Source organism: Alligator mississippiensis, chromosome 3, assembly GCF_030867095.1.
Source record: "Alligator mississippiensis isolate rAllMis1 chromosome 3, rAllMis1, whole genome shotgun sequence".
Classification (NCBI taxonomy): Eukaryota; Metazoa; Chordata; order Crocodylia; family Alligatoridae; genus Alligator; species Alligator mississippiensis.
Window position 1 is genome coordinate 211,231,753 of NC_081826.1, and position 15,702 is coordinate 211,247,454.

Here is a 15,702-nt window from a genome sequence, read left to right on the forward strand (position 1 = left end):
AGCTCTGTACCGGCACGTACACCCGTACTTTGGAACAGGCAGTGGGGGAGGGGCCTGAGGCAGCACAATTCCGGTCTCTCCCCTGCTCCCAGCATGGAGCTGGTGACTGGGCTCTGGAGCCTGGCGCAGATGTTTATAGCTAGCCTGGGCTCTGGGCAGCTGCAGCAAGCAGCTGCACCGGGCTCCACAGCTCCAGCATCAGTTCCATGTTGGTGGCGACTGCGTGCCCACCTCAGGGCAGACAGCAGGACAGTGCAGCCCACCCTGAGTGCTGAGCTGGCAGGGTGTGGCCAGACCCTGGCAGGACATTTTGATTAGGGAGGCCCCCCCCACCCCTTGATAACAGAGCATTTATCAGCTCTGTTATCAGCATTTAACATCCCATCAGAAAAGAAAGCCTTTCTCATTAGTTCAAGCTCTTCTTAAACAACTTTTTCCAAGGAAAGGAAAATTCCAAGGAGGAACATTACTAGCTAGCTACCTGTTGATTAGCTCCAAAAAGCCCTAAGCAGACACTATCCTGTCTCCCTTTGTCTTATCTGCCTTACTCAGATACTTCTCAGCATTAACTAGCATACCACATGCTGGCTATGGTCCGTGATGTGGGAGGGAGGGGATCCTTGCTTCAGCAGCGAAGTGGTGGGGCAGGGGAAGCGAGGCAGATGCTGCTGTGCCTGCAAGTCTCTGCTGGAGCTGGGGAACTCTAATTTAACTTAAATCAGGTAGGGATCTGGGACAGACATTGAATAAAATGGTTGGCCCAAATCAGTTAAGTCTAATACTACATTCAACCAGGTTTATCTCAAACTGGTTTTGTCCATTTTCAAACTGGTTTATGTGCACTAAATGTCTGTTCTGTTACAGGTTTAAACCAGTTTCTGATCACTTAACTCAGTTTATGTGTAATGTCTGTCCCTAGCTACCATGTCACTAGAGTTCAGGACTTGGTAACACATGCAGCTTCTCACTGGGGAGTCTTCAGATCTCCTGGGGGAGCAAGGGTTTGCCTTGTCTCAGGAAGTCCTGCTTCTGTCCCTGCCCTCATGGCCCCTCTTCTTCTCTTCCCACAGCTTTATCCTGCTATAATGGGGCCTGTGCTGCTTTTTATAATCTATTTTATATATATTGTATATTATATTGCATATTTCATATGCTTAAAAAGTTAGTATTTCAGTCATCATGAATGTGGATGAGCTCCTTTGTGGTTGAGCTTTTGTAAACAGATGAGGCACTGAAGGTGAGTGTGTATTTTGTACAGTTCCCCTTTATAAAAGTTGTATGAATACCAGCTTTCTAAAAAGTTTTCATGCCTTAAGTGAATGCTAAAGTAGGAGGATACAAATTTCAGCATTGTCCATGGACAGTATATAGGGGTGATAAAGATATGGCCTATAGGCTGGATCTGATCAATAGAGCCCTATTATCCCCTCAGTGCTGCCTATGGGTCTCAGAGTTGATCTACAGGCAACATGCAGGGCACAGCAGATAGTTTTGCACATCAGACACAGACCTGCTTTGACCTCTGTGGCACCATGCTGCATGCACTGTCTGTTCTAGCATGTCCCCGAGCAGAAGAGCAGCCCCTACATACAGCAGATATCTAGAGTGGCTGCCACATGCAGCATAGCCCTGGGGCAGTCAGAACAAAACTGCATTGCATGTGGTGCCTATGCTGGCCACTCCAGGACACATGTTGGATCTGACATGTATAGGGTTACCATACATCTGGGTTTTCCCGGACATGTCCTCTTGTTGGGTCCTCTGATCTCCGTCTAGGCAGTTTTAAAAAATATGAACAAATGTCCAGGATTTTGCTTTGCTCGTCATCGAAGTTTTTCCTCACATTTCCTGACTTGCTCTAGCAAAGAGCTCCTTGGGGCTGGGGGTAGTGAGGGGAGGGCGATTGGCAGCAGGGTGCATCATGTGTGTGCGCGCGCATGCACATGCCTATGACTGGCATGCAGCCAGACAGGGTGATGGGAGCAGCCCCAGCAGCTGGATACTGGTAAGTCTACGGTGGGCGGGGGTTGGAGGGTGAGGGCTTGGGGACTGTCCAGGGGGCGTGTGTGTGTGTGTGTGTGTGTGTGTGTATGGGTGTGTGTGTGGGGGGGTGCCTACTGGCACTCAAGGAAGCTGTCCAGGCACTGGAGCTCCAGCAAGGAGTGGGAGGTACTGGGGAAGGGGACATGAAGGGCCCTTTGGAGGCAGCAGGGAGCTGTGTGGCCTGGCCAGCAGCACCGAGGCTGGTGTCTGTGCTCACAGGGGTGGGGCAACCAGGAGATGCTGCAGGGCTGGGTGGAGCGGGGGACTGTGGGTCGGGAGCTGGGGGTACAGGCAGGGCTGTGGCGGGCTGTGGCTTGCGAGTATAGGGCAGCAGGGGAAGCGGGGGACTGTAGGTTTGGAGTGAGGGGCACAGGCTGTGTCAGGGGCCTTTGGGTCAGGCATGAGAGGTATTAGCAGGGATGGGGAGATTGCAGGTTGAGGGTGAGGGGCACCAGCATGGTCTAGAGGCGGGGTACTATGGGTCAGAAGTAAAGGGCAGCAGCAGGAATTGTGGGGGCTGTGGCTTGTGAGTGAGGGGCAGGGGCAGGGAACAGGTCTATCACTGCCCTGCCCCACAACCATATTAACCCCCCCACCTCACCCTGGCAGGTGTCATTTTTGAAACTGGAAATATGGTAACCCTAGGCATGCAGGGCTGGCTTCTGGGTCTGATCTGGCCCATCAACAGGCCCCACACCACTCGTCCAGCCCTTGGGGCCAGACGAGTTTGGCATCCCTGTATTAACACATCAGTTGCTCTTTTAGGAACTTGTTAGGAACCACCACAAGAACAAGGTGGGGAAGATAATAGAAGACCATTTACACAGAAAATAACCATATTATGGTGTTTTTTTATTTATGCAGCACCACAGAATTGAAATGACTAGTCCTTTTCCCTGCCCCAAGGATTATGGTGTAACTTTATTGTACCACATATGTGAACAATCATGGCTTGCATCATAACTAACATTCCAGAATATTCTATGTATTGCTGGTCTGCTATGGTGGAGGCTAAAATTGTTGCTGAGTGGACTACATACCACGTCCTAGCGGTGTATTTATGAACAATGATTCCTTCAGATCTATAACTATACACCATAAACAGAAAGTAGCCTAATAAGCTTTCTGTGCCTAGGGCCTAACTGCCTTTTAAACAAATCAATGCTTTCATTGAACATATATGCTAAAAATTAATCTTATTCACAGGACCAGTGTGTGAAAAGATAGAACCTTTTGCTAAAATATGCTTCACTTCTTGCTCTTGTAAGTAGGTGCCTGAAGTCAGGTTTCTTGATGTCATTTATTATTAATCAAGAATAATTTTTATTTGCTGAATGTGGCCGGGCCTGTGCAAGCTACTGAAGAAAAAGGTCTCTGTTCCAAGCAGCTTGTGCTCTAAACAGATAGATACACTGAAAGATATTGAGAATGTTAGTAAAATGGTTTTTTATTTCACTCAACTATTTTCAAGAAGGAAGTGAGTGACAAAAAAGCCTTTCTACTGTGCCAAAAATAGTTGCAGTTAGTTTTGAACAACGGTAACGCCAGCAGTTTGATGTACAAATTTAGAATCTGAGTCGGGTGAAAGCTAGTTGTCATCTGTGAAAGTTATAAAGATACCATTTTTGATGTGGCACATGTTAACTGAATAGGGTACTGATGGCACACAGGTGTGTGCAGCCTACTAACCTTCATAGGGAAGCCTGCTTCTTCCCTTCCTTAAACTGTGTGAAAAGCAGCTCTCTGAAGAGATTTTTGGTACTTTCATGCTTTCGGTTGTCTAGAAACTCTGTCCGAATAACATAGGTTTTTTCATTTTTTTGTTTTGGCACCTGTGCTTCTGATGTTGGTTGCTGACCAAAAAGACCAAAGTGCTCAATCATAAATAATAAAAAAAAATCAATTGGTAGCGACAGGGATTACTACTGGTCAGGTTCTTGGGAGGTCTCCAGTCAGCTGTTACTGAACTATTTGAGTAAGGCCTACAGCCCAATTTTCTTATGGTGTCACTATGGTAGACAGTAGTAATAGCTGGTAGGCCTGTGCAAATAGGGAAGTATTTGATTCAGATTCGGATTTGGCCAGTTCAGAGGACAGTGATTCGATTCGGAGATTGAGATCGCTGTCCTGAATTGATTTGGCCAAATCAGCTTTGGAAGATTTGGTGCTGATTCAGAGAGATTCGGTGATTTAGATCAGCCAGGGAGAGGCAGGCACAGCCAGGTGGCTGCAGGTTCTCCTGTGGCTCCTCCACCTGTGCCTGCCTCTCCCCAGTTGTGGGGAGCCACTGGAGAAGCCCCCATGGCTTCTCTCCCCAGTCCTATCCCCTGCCCAGCCCCAGCCTAGTCCCAGCACTTAAAAAATAAATAAATAAATAAATAAAGGCTCGCACTCACCAGGTTTAGCAGCAGGGATCAGGGCCTCTGAGGGCTTGTGGCAGAGCCCCTCCATGCAGCGTGGGACAGTGGGGATCACCCCCTTCACTTGGTACCCACACAGCAGCTGCCCTATGGCATGAGTGCAGCGTGGCTTGGCAGGAACCCCGCTCCCAGCGGTGCCACGCCTGCATCTTGCACCCCCCTCGCCCTCCTCCCTGAGTAATGTGCCCCCTGCCCTGGCTGGGCAGCTTGTCCCAGCCCCAATCCCTCCCTCCCCCACGCCCCTTCCCTCCCCCCATTCCCAACCCCAACAGACTTATGAGGTGGAGCAGCTAACACAGACTGTTTAGTCTACGGCCAAATCTCCAAAGTGGCCAAATCTTTTCTGAAGCTTTTCGAAATCCATTCAGATACTTCAAATTGATTCAGAACTTTTAATTGGTCTCCCAATTCAATTCGGATTCAGAGATTTGGTCCTCGAATCGGGCCAAATCTCCTCTGAATCTAACCAGATACTGAAGCTTCACCCAGGTGCCCCAGAGCTAGGGCTTGCAGCCCCTTGCCCCTCCTACAGCAGTCCCTAAGTCCCAGCTCTCACCTGCGGGAGGTGGCAGCTGCTATAGCCAGAGCAGAGCGTGGAGCCTGGCTCCTGCCCCCAACTCTCCCCATCTCCTCCACTGTGGGTGGCATGGCCAGAGCAGAGCCCATGGGGGGTGGGGAAAGATGCAGGCTGCCTGCTGCAGGCTTGGGGCTTCCTGCCCTGCTGCCTTCCCTCCCCCAGGGGCTCCATGGCCCAGTGGGCATGATCTGGTGTGAGAGGGAGTGCCGTGCCACCATGGCTGCCAAACTGAGGTACTCTCTGGCCACCCAGTAGAAGCGGGGGCACAACTCCATTGTTACCAAATTTGCCCATTACTTTGGGGTGTGCTCATTTATTAGGGATAGTTTCTAGGGTCTTGGTGATTCTGTCAATGTGCTGCTTGTGTTACTATATGGAGCTGTATTTCTCCCTTCTGCAAGCCCTCACCCCCAGTGGAGCTATCTTGCAGGACTCAATCTCAATGGGACTGGGTTCCTCCAGTCACCAAATCAGTCATACACACAAACACACACAAATTAACGTGACATGCCTGACCTGGCCGGGCTGATCAGCATGGACAGGCTGACACCCTCATATGCCAAGAATCAGTTCATAAGAGCAACAATAAAATGCAGTCAGACACAAGCACACAGGTAAACCGAATCCCTCTGAATCCGGCTGGGTGTCCAGCTGACACCCTCATGGGCCAGCATTCAGTTCATAAGGGCACGTCTGAGTCAAACTGGGTCAATCAGCCTGTACAAGCTGATCCCCTTATGTGTTTCAAACTCAGCATGTCCCAATCTTTGGCCTCTTGATGAGCAGACCCCACAATAATTTAGGCTTCACCGGGATCTTTAGCATAGGTAAAAGAAGCGTTGCTGCAGAGCACAGGAGGAAAAAGAAGCAGAGAAGGAAAAATATACCCAATTACTACCAGTTTGCCTATAAAAGTTATTTATTGCTAAGCATATGAAATATATAATAGTACTAGTAGTAATAGACATGCAAAAGAAAAACAAACACAAACAATGACAATACTACCCTGGTTTCACTAAGTATTTGGGGAAACTTAGCTCAAGCTTAACTGATACAGTTCAGGTTCAGAAGTTTATGCCTAGAAAGAAAAGAGAACGCTGGGAATCTCACCGAGTCCGCGGTACCCAGGCTGCAAAGCTGACAGGCACAGTCCGTAGCACAATCCTTGAAGAGAGAGACTATCTGTTCTTCCAGCGTCCCAAGAACAACAGGGGATGGTGTCAGCACAGGAGTTTTCTTCTTCTTCTTTCTTTCTCCCTCTTTCCTCCTGCTTCTTCTTTTTCTTTCTCTTTCTCCTTCTTTTTTTTTAAGCACACACACTTACAGATTTTTATACCCTCAGTTCAGCTGCTTTGAAGCACCCTCAGTAGTGTAAATCATTGTCTTTTCTATTGACAAGGGGTTATCTGGTTTGGACCATCTCAGGAAACTGATTGATAATCAGGAAACACTTAAGATTAGGGAGTAACCCAAATACTTGGGAGCCAGCTTGAGATTCCTATGGATGGCAGATATCCTGATGGGATATCTCATGGTTTCTTCAGGAACAATAGATAGCTTGCAGTATCAGGATTTTGGATTTTTACTTGTTGTGCACAAGCCTCAGCTTAGCATGACTTTTCCAGATTTTACTATAGTCTTTTAACAGACTTAAAGCAATTATTGGGGTGCTCATAACCTTTTGTGGAGAGGACTCCCACCAGTCGTCTCGGGAAAGATATGACAACACCTGGGATTAGGGCTCCAGCAGGCTGGATGCTGTGATGAACCCTTAACCATTGTTCAAATGTTGCCCGTACCCCCTCAGACTCGGTCTCTTGCCTCAGCATTCCCTAACCCGGCAACCGAGTTTTAGTCAATCAAGTTTAAATAGGCCTCCCATACTGGGACCGGGGAATGTACGGCCCGAGATGCCTATTAAACTTAGAGCTGTGTGTGTGTGTCTGGGGGGAGAAAAGTCCTTAGCAAATCCAGATTAGAACTGGTCTGATAAATGCTGAGCTGGGTGTGTGTGAACATGGGTTAATTAACATTGGAAGCACAGATTCCCCATCATGCAGTGCTCTCCTGCTTCTCTGGTCCCAGAATTCATTGCAGTCTCTGCTTCAGGCTTTCTGTTTTCCATCTCTCATGTAAATGAATGGTCATCTGGTTCCATCTCGGATGCAGATGAGACCGAGGGCAGTTGTTTCACTCTTATCACCCTTATCTGGAGAGTTTTAGGTGCGTCTCTCACTGCATCTTAATCAGTTTCGTTTAGGTAGAGGAGGGGAGGGGGGGGGGGAGTCCTTTGTGAGTCAGACAGACTGCATCCTGTGCCAGGGTTGCCCAAGAATACAGAGCTGAGGCGTAACACCATGCTGCTGCCGCTGCCATACCTCATCTTGGCAGCCATGGTGGTGTGGCGCTCTCTCCTGTGCTGGGTCTTGCCCACTGGGTTGCAGAGGCAGCTACTGCCTGGAGCTGGTCCATCCCTATTTCAGCCCCATGCCCTGCTGTGGGCACAGAAATCTCGTGACCCCAACTGTTGATGTTGCAACCCCATTTGGGGTTGTGAGCCATAGTTTGGGAACTGCTGTCATAGAATCATAGAAACTTAGGGTTGGAAGGAACCTCAGGAGGTCATCTAGTCCAACCCCCTGCTCAAAGCAGCCATCCCCAACTCAGTTCTACTCTTGCTCTTCATGCCTTCACACTCCACATAAGGACTTGAGAGCAAGCTATGCTTGCTGGGCTTCTCTTTTTAGTCTGAGGTCCAGAAACCCTCTTAGTTTGTTCAACTTTATAGACTTCCTCTCTCCCTGCAACCAGCACACACAGGAGGAAGGCAGATAGCAGAGGAAAGGTCAATATAATTTTCTTCTCTCTCATCTCATGGTTGAGTTGTCAGATGCTCATTTTTGGCCTTTAGCCCCTTTTTGCAGCTAGTCCTTTACTAGCTGCCACTTTACTAGGTGTTTTTTTATAGAGATGCTCTTGTCTAAACACCTTCCAAAGATTTGGAGAGAGGTTGGGAGAGGTCCCAGAAGACTGGAAGAAGACCAATGTGGTGCCTATCTTTAAGAAAGGAAGAAAGAAGGACCCAGAGAATTACAGGTCAATCAGTTTGACCTCAATCCCTGGTAAAATCCTGGAGAAAATTCTCAAAGAATCCATTACTGATAGGCTAACAGAAGGCTGTATTTTGAAGGATAGCCAACATGGCTTTATTACAGACAGGTCATGCCTGACCAACGTCATTTCCTTCTATGATTAGGTACCTTGCCAGCTGGATAGGGGAAATGTGGTTGATGTCATATACTTGGACTTCAAAAAGGCCTTCAATCTGGTCTCCCATGATATCCTCATGGTAAAACTTGGACAATGTGGCCTCTACTACTTTACAGTCCAGTGACTAGGTAACTGGCTCCGAGGTAGGACGCAGAGAGTATTGACTGATGGAACTGAGTCAACATGGCAGAAGGTGACCAGTGGCATCGCTCAGGGTTCAGTACTCAGACCAGTGCTTTTCAATATGTTCATCAATGATTTGGATTTGGGTATTAAAAGCAAACTGACAAAGTTTGCTGATGACACTAAACTATGGGGGAGCGTGGTCATGCTGAAGGACAGGCTAGCAATACAGGCCAACCTGGCCAGGCTTGCGAGGTGGGTGGACCCCAATCTGATGATGTTTAATATGGAGAAATGTAAAGTGCTCCATCTGGGGAGAAATAATCCACAACACACTTACTGGCTTGGCAGTGCTACGCTTGCCAGCACCCGACTGAACAAGGCCTGGGTGTCATGATAGACCACATAATGAACATGAGTCACCAATGCGATTCCATAGCTGGCAGAGCTAATCAAACACTGTTATGCATCTACCGAGGCACTTCCAGCAAACCTAAGGATGTCATCCTTGCGCTCTACTCGGCCTTGGTGAGACTGCAGCAGGAGTACTGAGTCCAGTTCTGGATGCTGCACTTCAGGAAGGATGTGGAGTAGGTTCAAGTCTCAGCCTCCCGCATTCTGGTCCTACACCTGACAATAGCTACCTGTATTGTTTCCATTACTATGAGAACTAGGTGCCTCAAAATATTTAGAGGCAAGGAGTTTTGTGGGTGATACCTTTTTTGGACCAACTTTATAATTGGGAGGGACAGAGAGAAGATTTCCAGTACCACTGTATTCTTCCTCAGGTCTCTTTCTCGAGGAAGTATGTTGTACTGAAAATCTTGCCTTTGTCCCTCCCAACTATACAGTTGGTCCACTAAAAGATATCATCCACAAAAATCCTTGCTTTTCACATTTTTCCTAGACCGTCATGGCTACAACATCAAACTAACACTATCACAGTGTTGAGTATATTTACCGTTATAAAACATCTGCGCAGATGGGAAGAGCTTTTATCTTCATTGCTAAGTACAGATAGCCAAAAAGTCTGAGGCTGAATCAATTTAATCTTCAAAGATTAGTCTAAACTGTGTAGATTGAACTGATAAGCAAGACATTCACTTATGATTCCGAAAATGCAGCCACATGCCAGCAGTGGCCCAGGCCAGAAGCTGGGAGGAGCTAGAGAACATCTCCCTGATCTGCTGGAGCAGACAGCTTGGGCCAAGGCTAGCCCACCCACCCTGTGAGGGGGGATTTGCAAAGGAGGTGCAAAGCATCCTGGGATGCTGGGGGACTGTGAGCTAACTTGAAACTAGAGGGGATTTGGGACACAAGTTCAATAAACTGATTGAACCTAAATCAGTTAAGTCTGATTCTACATCCATCCAGGTTTATCATAAACTGGTTTCAGCCATTTTGAAAGTGGTTTATGTGTACTGAACTTCTGTTGTGTTACAGATTTGAATCGGTTTCTGATAGGATTGCCATTAGCTCAGTTTTATACTGGGCTGTCCTGTTGTTAAACCCTGTGTCCCCCTGTCCACTTCTAAATAAGGAATGGACAGGAAAAAGTTCTGTTTTTCAGTTCAGTGATATAAATACATGTCAATCATTTGTCCCTGTGATTCTATTGACTGTGCTTAGAGGTAGGGTGTGGCACAACCAGGAAGAGAGGGGTTCTGAGACAGCCAGGGTGGGAGGGTGGGAGGCTGCGGCCCCTCCCTTGGCTGATGATTGGCTGAAGGGGCCTGCCGCTCACCAAGGGGCTGTCCTGTACTCTGGGGATGCATCAGTAGCCACTCTTGTTTCCAATCACTTATACCTATTTGACAGAACAAGGAGCAATGGTCCCAAGTTACAGCAGGGGAAGTTTAAGTTAGATATTGAGAAGACTTTTCTCACTAGGAGAGTAATAAAACACTGGAACAGGTTACTCAGAGAGGTTTTGGAATCTCTATCCTTGGAGGTTTTTAATACCTGGCTAGACAAAGCTTTGGGTGGGATGATCTAGTTGGGGATGGTCCTGCTTTGAGCAGGGGGTTGGACTAGATGACCTCCTGAGGTACCTTCCAACCCTCATTTTATATGATTCTATGTGTAATTTCTGTCCCTAGCTCAGATGAGGGATCTGAGCCATAGAGAAATTAAAGCCCATTTTCAAGGATCAGAGAACAACTCTGTGGCAGAGAATGGAACTGAATGCTGTTTTCATGTCTCAAGCTAGTGTCTTAACCATTGGACAATCCTGTTTCTCAGGCGTTCTATTTCACATATAGAATTGTTCTGCTAGTATGAATACACAATCCTCAAATTTGCTCTTCATGAGAATTTCCCTAGAACAACTTGACTGGTTTGCAGAAAAGCCAACACAAAATGAAAGTGAGCATGGCTGAAAAGAAACCATTTTTAAATTAAGGTTAGCACCTGTGGGAACTATTTTGCAACATGCACATAGCTCTACAAGAGTGAGAGTGCTTTCTTTCTTATCCCCGCAAAGGAATAGGAGATCAGGCCATGCTGTGCTTCCTAGCACCATGCAAATGCCTATTTTCAGAGAAATAAAAAGTTAGTCAGGTTGGCCTTGCTGTTTAAAAAATATACTATTAGTCCAGAAAATAGATATGATTAAGGAACAAAAAACAAAACAGAACAAAAAAAACCCCACCCCCAAATCTGACCGTCAGTGGTAGGAGCAGACAATTATTTTGGGTGGAGAGCCACTTATTGAGTTTTGGCAAGCTGTGGAGGTCTGCATTTGTAGCCCCACCCTTTGACAGGTGCCCCACCTCCTGGCCACTGTCTTGTAACCAGAAATCCCGCCCCCTAGCCCCTGATCTTTGCTACCAGAAGTCCCTCCCCTTGCCCCCAGAAATATTCCTTTCAGCAAGGGGTTTTGCCATCTCAGAACCAGAAAAATACCAAATTATATTCTAAAAATTGAACAACTCGAACATTCATTAATTTGATTTCAAAAATATTTTTGTCCTGGTTTACATGTGTTTGTGTAGTGTACATAGAGCTAATTTCACAATAGCTTAAAATGAAGTCTTATACTTGTATATTGTGGGAGAGTGGAGGGCATAGGTATGGGTTTATGGAGGGCTGTTAGTGTGTGGGGGAGGGTGTGGGGGTGTGAGTGTGGGGTGAGGGAGCATGTGGGTGGGTGTGGATATGTGGGGTGTGGGTGGGTATGGGGTTTGTGGGGGTGTGTGTGTGGGGGGAGGGTGGCTGGGGTGTGTGAGGGGGTATGGGTGTGAGGGCCTGTGTGTATGGCAGTGAGTGGGGGCATGGGTGCATGTGTATGGCGGGGTGTGAGTGTGGAACTCACTCTATAAACACACACACACACACACACACACACACACACACACACAGTCTCTCTCTCTCTCTCTCTCTCACACACACACACACACACACACACACACAGTCTCTCTCTCTCTTTCTCTTTCTCTCTCACACACACACACACACACACACACCCTCCCACTCCTGGCCCTAGGGTACTGGCGTGGCAGGGCAGGGCCAGGCTGGCCTTGTTGTTGGCTCCTGCCAGCTCCCCCTGGATCCTACTGCCCCTGGCTCCTGTCATTTTTAACAGGCAGCCAGGATCAGATAAATATATATTTTCTAATTTTGGGGGGGCCCAGTGCCTGGATAGAATGGCCTGGTGGACCAGATCTGGTCTGCAGGCCATATTTTGCTCACCCTTGGTCAATGGTGACAACTGACAAGAAAGAGGTTTTTAATTAAATCACAGATATATCTCCCCCACAAGCAGAAACCAATACTTTTCGAATTGTCTCAAAATTAAGTAAAAAAGATGGAGTTTCTATCAAAGTAAGTGAGATTTGCAGGGAATTTGTAAACATTTTCTCTCTTCACCTTTATGGAAAATACCACAAACAACAGAGAGGTTAAAAAGTAACTTGAAAAGCAATTGACAGGCATTCTTTGAACAATAAAACCCATAGTCGGGTGAGGCAATTTGCAACTTCTTCAAAGGCTGAGGAAGTTATAAAAAATATGACCTTTAAAGCAAATGGAGATAAATACAACCTCATTAAAAAGTCTGCATGGTACCAGGAAAAGTACATGGCTCTCACTTGATTGCAATATACCTGTGTAAAATCATGTTTCTAACCTCAGTACATTTTTGCTTGAATTTGGTCAAATAGCTCTTTATTACCCTTTCTATTTCCTTTCTATCTTTTCTATAAGAACTCACTGACTTAAATAGGAATTAACCTTGCATAAACTTAGATATGTGCATAAATCTTTGCAGGACTGGGGCCTTACTACATAAATAAATGTAAATAAATTACAGCACAATTGAATAGGTTTTTTAATTTGTTTATAACCACAGAAAACTATTTTTTAAAAATACAACACTTTGGTTATTTAATATCAGCTGAACTGTTTTGCTAAAAGAATTTAATTAGTTGCTCTGATATATTGTTAAACAAATCATAAATATTAAACTGCTGTGGTAAATTACATGTTACCTAAATGTGCAGCAGGCCATCTGCCCTTAAAAAAACACCCATCATTTTAATCAACCTTTATTTCTTTCATTCCTTTATCTGTAAAGTGCATGCAGACCTGTTCCCTTTCACTGAAGTTTGTGATTCATTGATACAGAAAAAAACTGTTCTTTTTATTTTCCCTCCTTCTCTCTGATAGCTAGACCTCAAAACTGCAAAACCAGGTCCCTGTATCTCTCTTCTTTCCTTCTGCTTTCCTCCATATAATTTGAGTTAACAATCAGAATGACAATTATATACCTCCAAGGGAATGTGAACACTAGCCAAGTTCCTTTGGTACATAGGGAAATTCGTTTGGTATTGTTTACTCTTCCCCTGCGGATTCACCAGATGGCATCAGACAGCATAATCTGAAGTCTATGCTTCAGTCAAAGGCAGGAATAGGGCAGCAGGAACAGCGAGCTCTGGTCTTTTCTGGGACTATAATGTATTTTTTAGCTTATTTAGAATGCACAAGCAGAACCAAAACCTGGTAGCATACATGATCTCCAAACATGCTAAACAAACAAGACTTCAGCGCAGCCAGTTTATTAATAACTTAGGCTAGTCCTGTAATAACCACTTCCCCTAGAGAGGGTGCTTTCATTATGTCAGGGTTAAGGTCTGCAGCGGGTCAGGTGGAGGGAGATGGGGAATGAAGCATTGCAGCTGTTTCCTTTAAGCTAGCTCAGCATGCAAAATAAGTAAATGGAGGATTTAAGTTTCTGTTCTTTAAATATCACAGGCATAAATTATTCACTTCAAATGCATTTTATCAAAGAACAGAAGTGCTAGCAAATCAGAACTAGGATGTCTTAGCAGACTCTAAAACAGGCAGTGTTAAACTGACTGAACACAAAGCATTCAGTATAGCCAGTTCTGCAGTGGCCGCAAGGGATAGAGGAGATGACCTAATAGCTCTTTTCCAGCTCTGACTTCCATGATTCTATTATTCTAATTACTTGAAGGCCAGATCCTTAATGGCATACATTAGTATTGTGTCACTGAAGTGAATGCAGCAGCAGTGATTTACACCAGCTGAGGATTTAAACCCTTGTCTTAACCTTTACAAAATGGATCATTTTTCTGGAAAACACTGGAAACTATCTGCTTGGTGAGCACTTCTGTTGTGCAGTATGCAAGGGTCGGGAGGTGCAGTACATTGTGAAAATGGGTGCTCAGGGGGTGAAAGGTTCACCAAGTTCTGATGCCTTCCACCGTAATCATGAAATGGGCCTGTGGCAGGGTGCTGTTGGTGCCTGCCACTTTAAGAGCGGAGCCAAGTAGCCAGCAGGCTCTTGATTGTGGTGGCCATTTTAGCTCTCTGGCCATCTATATAAATAGAGCAGCTCACTACTGGCAGGCTAGGCAGTAACATCACCTGGCTGCAAGGCTGCATGCAATATTCTGGAGGTAAGGGCAGGAGCTGTAAGGGATGGTTTGGAGGCTCCTAGTCCTGGGTATGACCTAAAACTGCACCCTGCTGGGAGTGGGTGGCCTGGAGAGGCTCTCAGTGGTGCAGGAGCCCCCAGGAAACGCCAGGCCAGTTACCACCCTGGTGAAAGGCAGGTAGGGGCACCTTAACCCCGAGCCCTCACCTTTGGGTCGGTCATGTAACATCAGAGGTAGTAGGAGCCAGGCATGCCTATGGCCATCTGAGCCCACTGGGAAGAGAAGCCCCATGGCCCCAGTAAGGGGGTGGTGTGGAGGCTCAGTGAGGGGAGCCAGAGATGAGGAGTCCCAGAGAGGGGAGGTCAAGGGATGTCTCTGGATGCCTGAGGCCACAGTTTGGGCCAGAGGCCGAGTAAGGGGGCTCAGTCTAAGGGACAGGGGCGAGTCCTGACCCCAATAAGCTCTCCACCACTGGGAGGCCGATTTGTGAGTTGAAAATAGGAGCTATAGTAGAGCACAATGACCTGCTGCTCTTGGGGGGAGTGAGTCCCCGTGAGACCCTGGAGCACCAGTTGTGGTGTGGGTTAAGAACAAGTGGGGGCCAGCTGTGGCTACCTGAGCCCTGTGGGGTGCAAGACCCTGAGGAGAGGTAGTAGGGGCCAGGCATGGCTACAGCCACCTGAGCCCCACAGGGGTGGGAAGCTCCATAGCCCCAGTGAGGGGGTGGTGTGGAACCCCAGTGAGGAGGTGGAGATGAGGAGCCCCAGTGAGGGGAAAACCAGAGGGCTGGGAACTCAGTGTCTATGGGTGTATAGAGTTGCCCCGGAAGGGGCCAGGGCAAGCTTAGGCCCGGTCAGGTAATTGGCTGGCCACTACCCCAGTGAGGGTTGTGGGAGAGGCCCAAAAGATGGTATGTCTGCCACCCAAGGTATGAACTAGCTAAAGTCTATGGCCTAAGGGGCCTGCTCCAAGAGGGAGCAATGCAGTACAAGTTGTCAAGGCGTGAAAAAGACCCTGTGAGAGGGGGTGGAGTGTGAGAGGCACTAGTGAGAGTAGGGGAGTATGAATGTGTGTGTGTCTGAGGCCTGACAACGAGGCCTGAGCTTGGCCTGGCTGTAGGCCGGGAGCATTGTGTCATCTGGATGCCATCTGCAAGGCTTGAGCTGCTGTGTAGGGGAGGAACAGAGCTGCAGATAGCACCCCCTGGCATTGGGGCAAGAATTGGCAGCCTCCTGCCTTAATTAACAACTTAATTAATTAACAATAAGGCATGGCAGGAGAGACAGGTGGGTGGTGTCCCCAAAGGCAGGTGGGGAAACGAACACTGTGGCTAGTCGGGGAGCCCCACTTTGCCACAGGGCCTTCAAGAAAT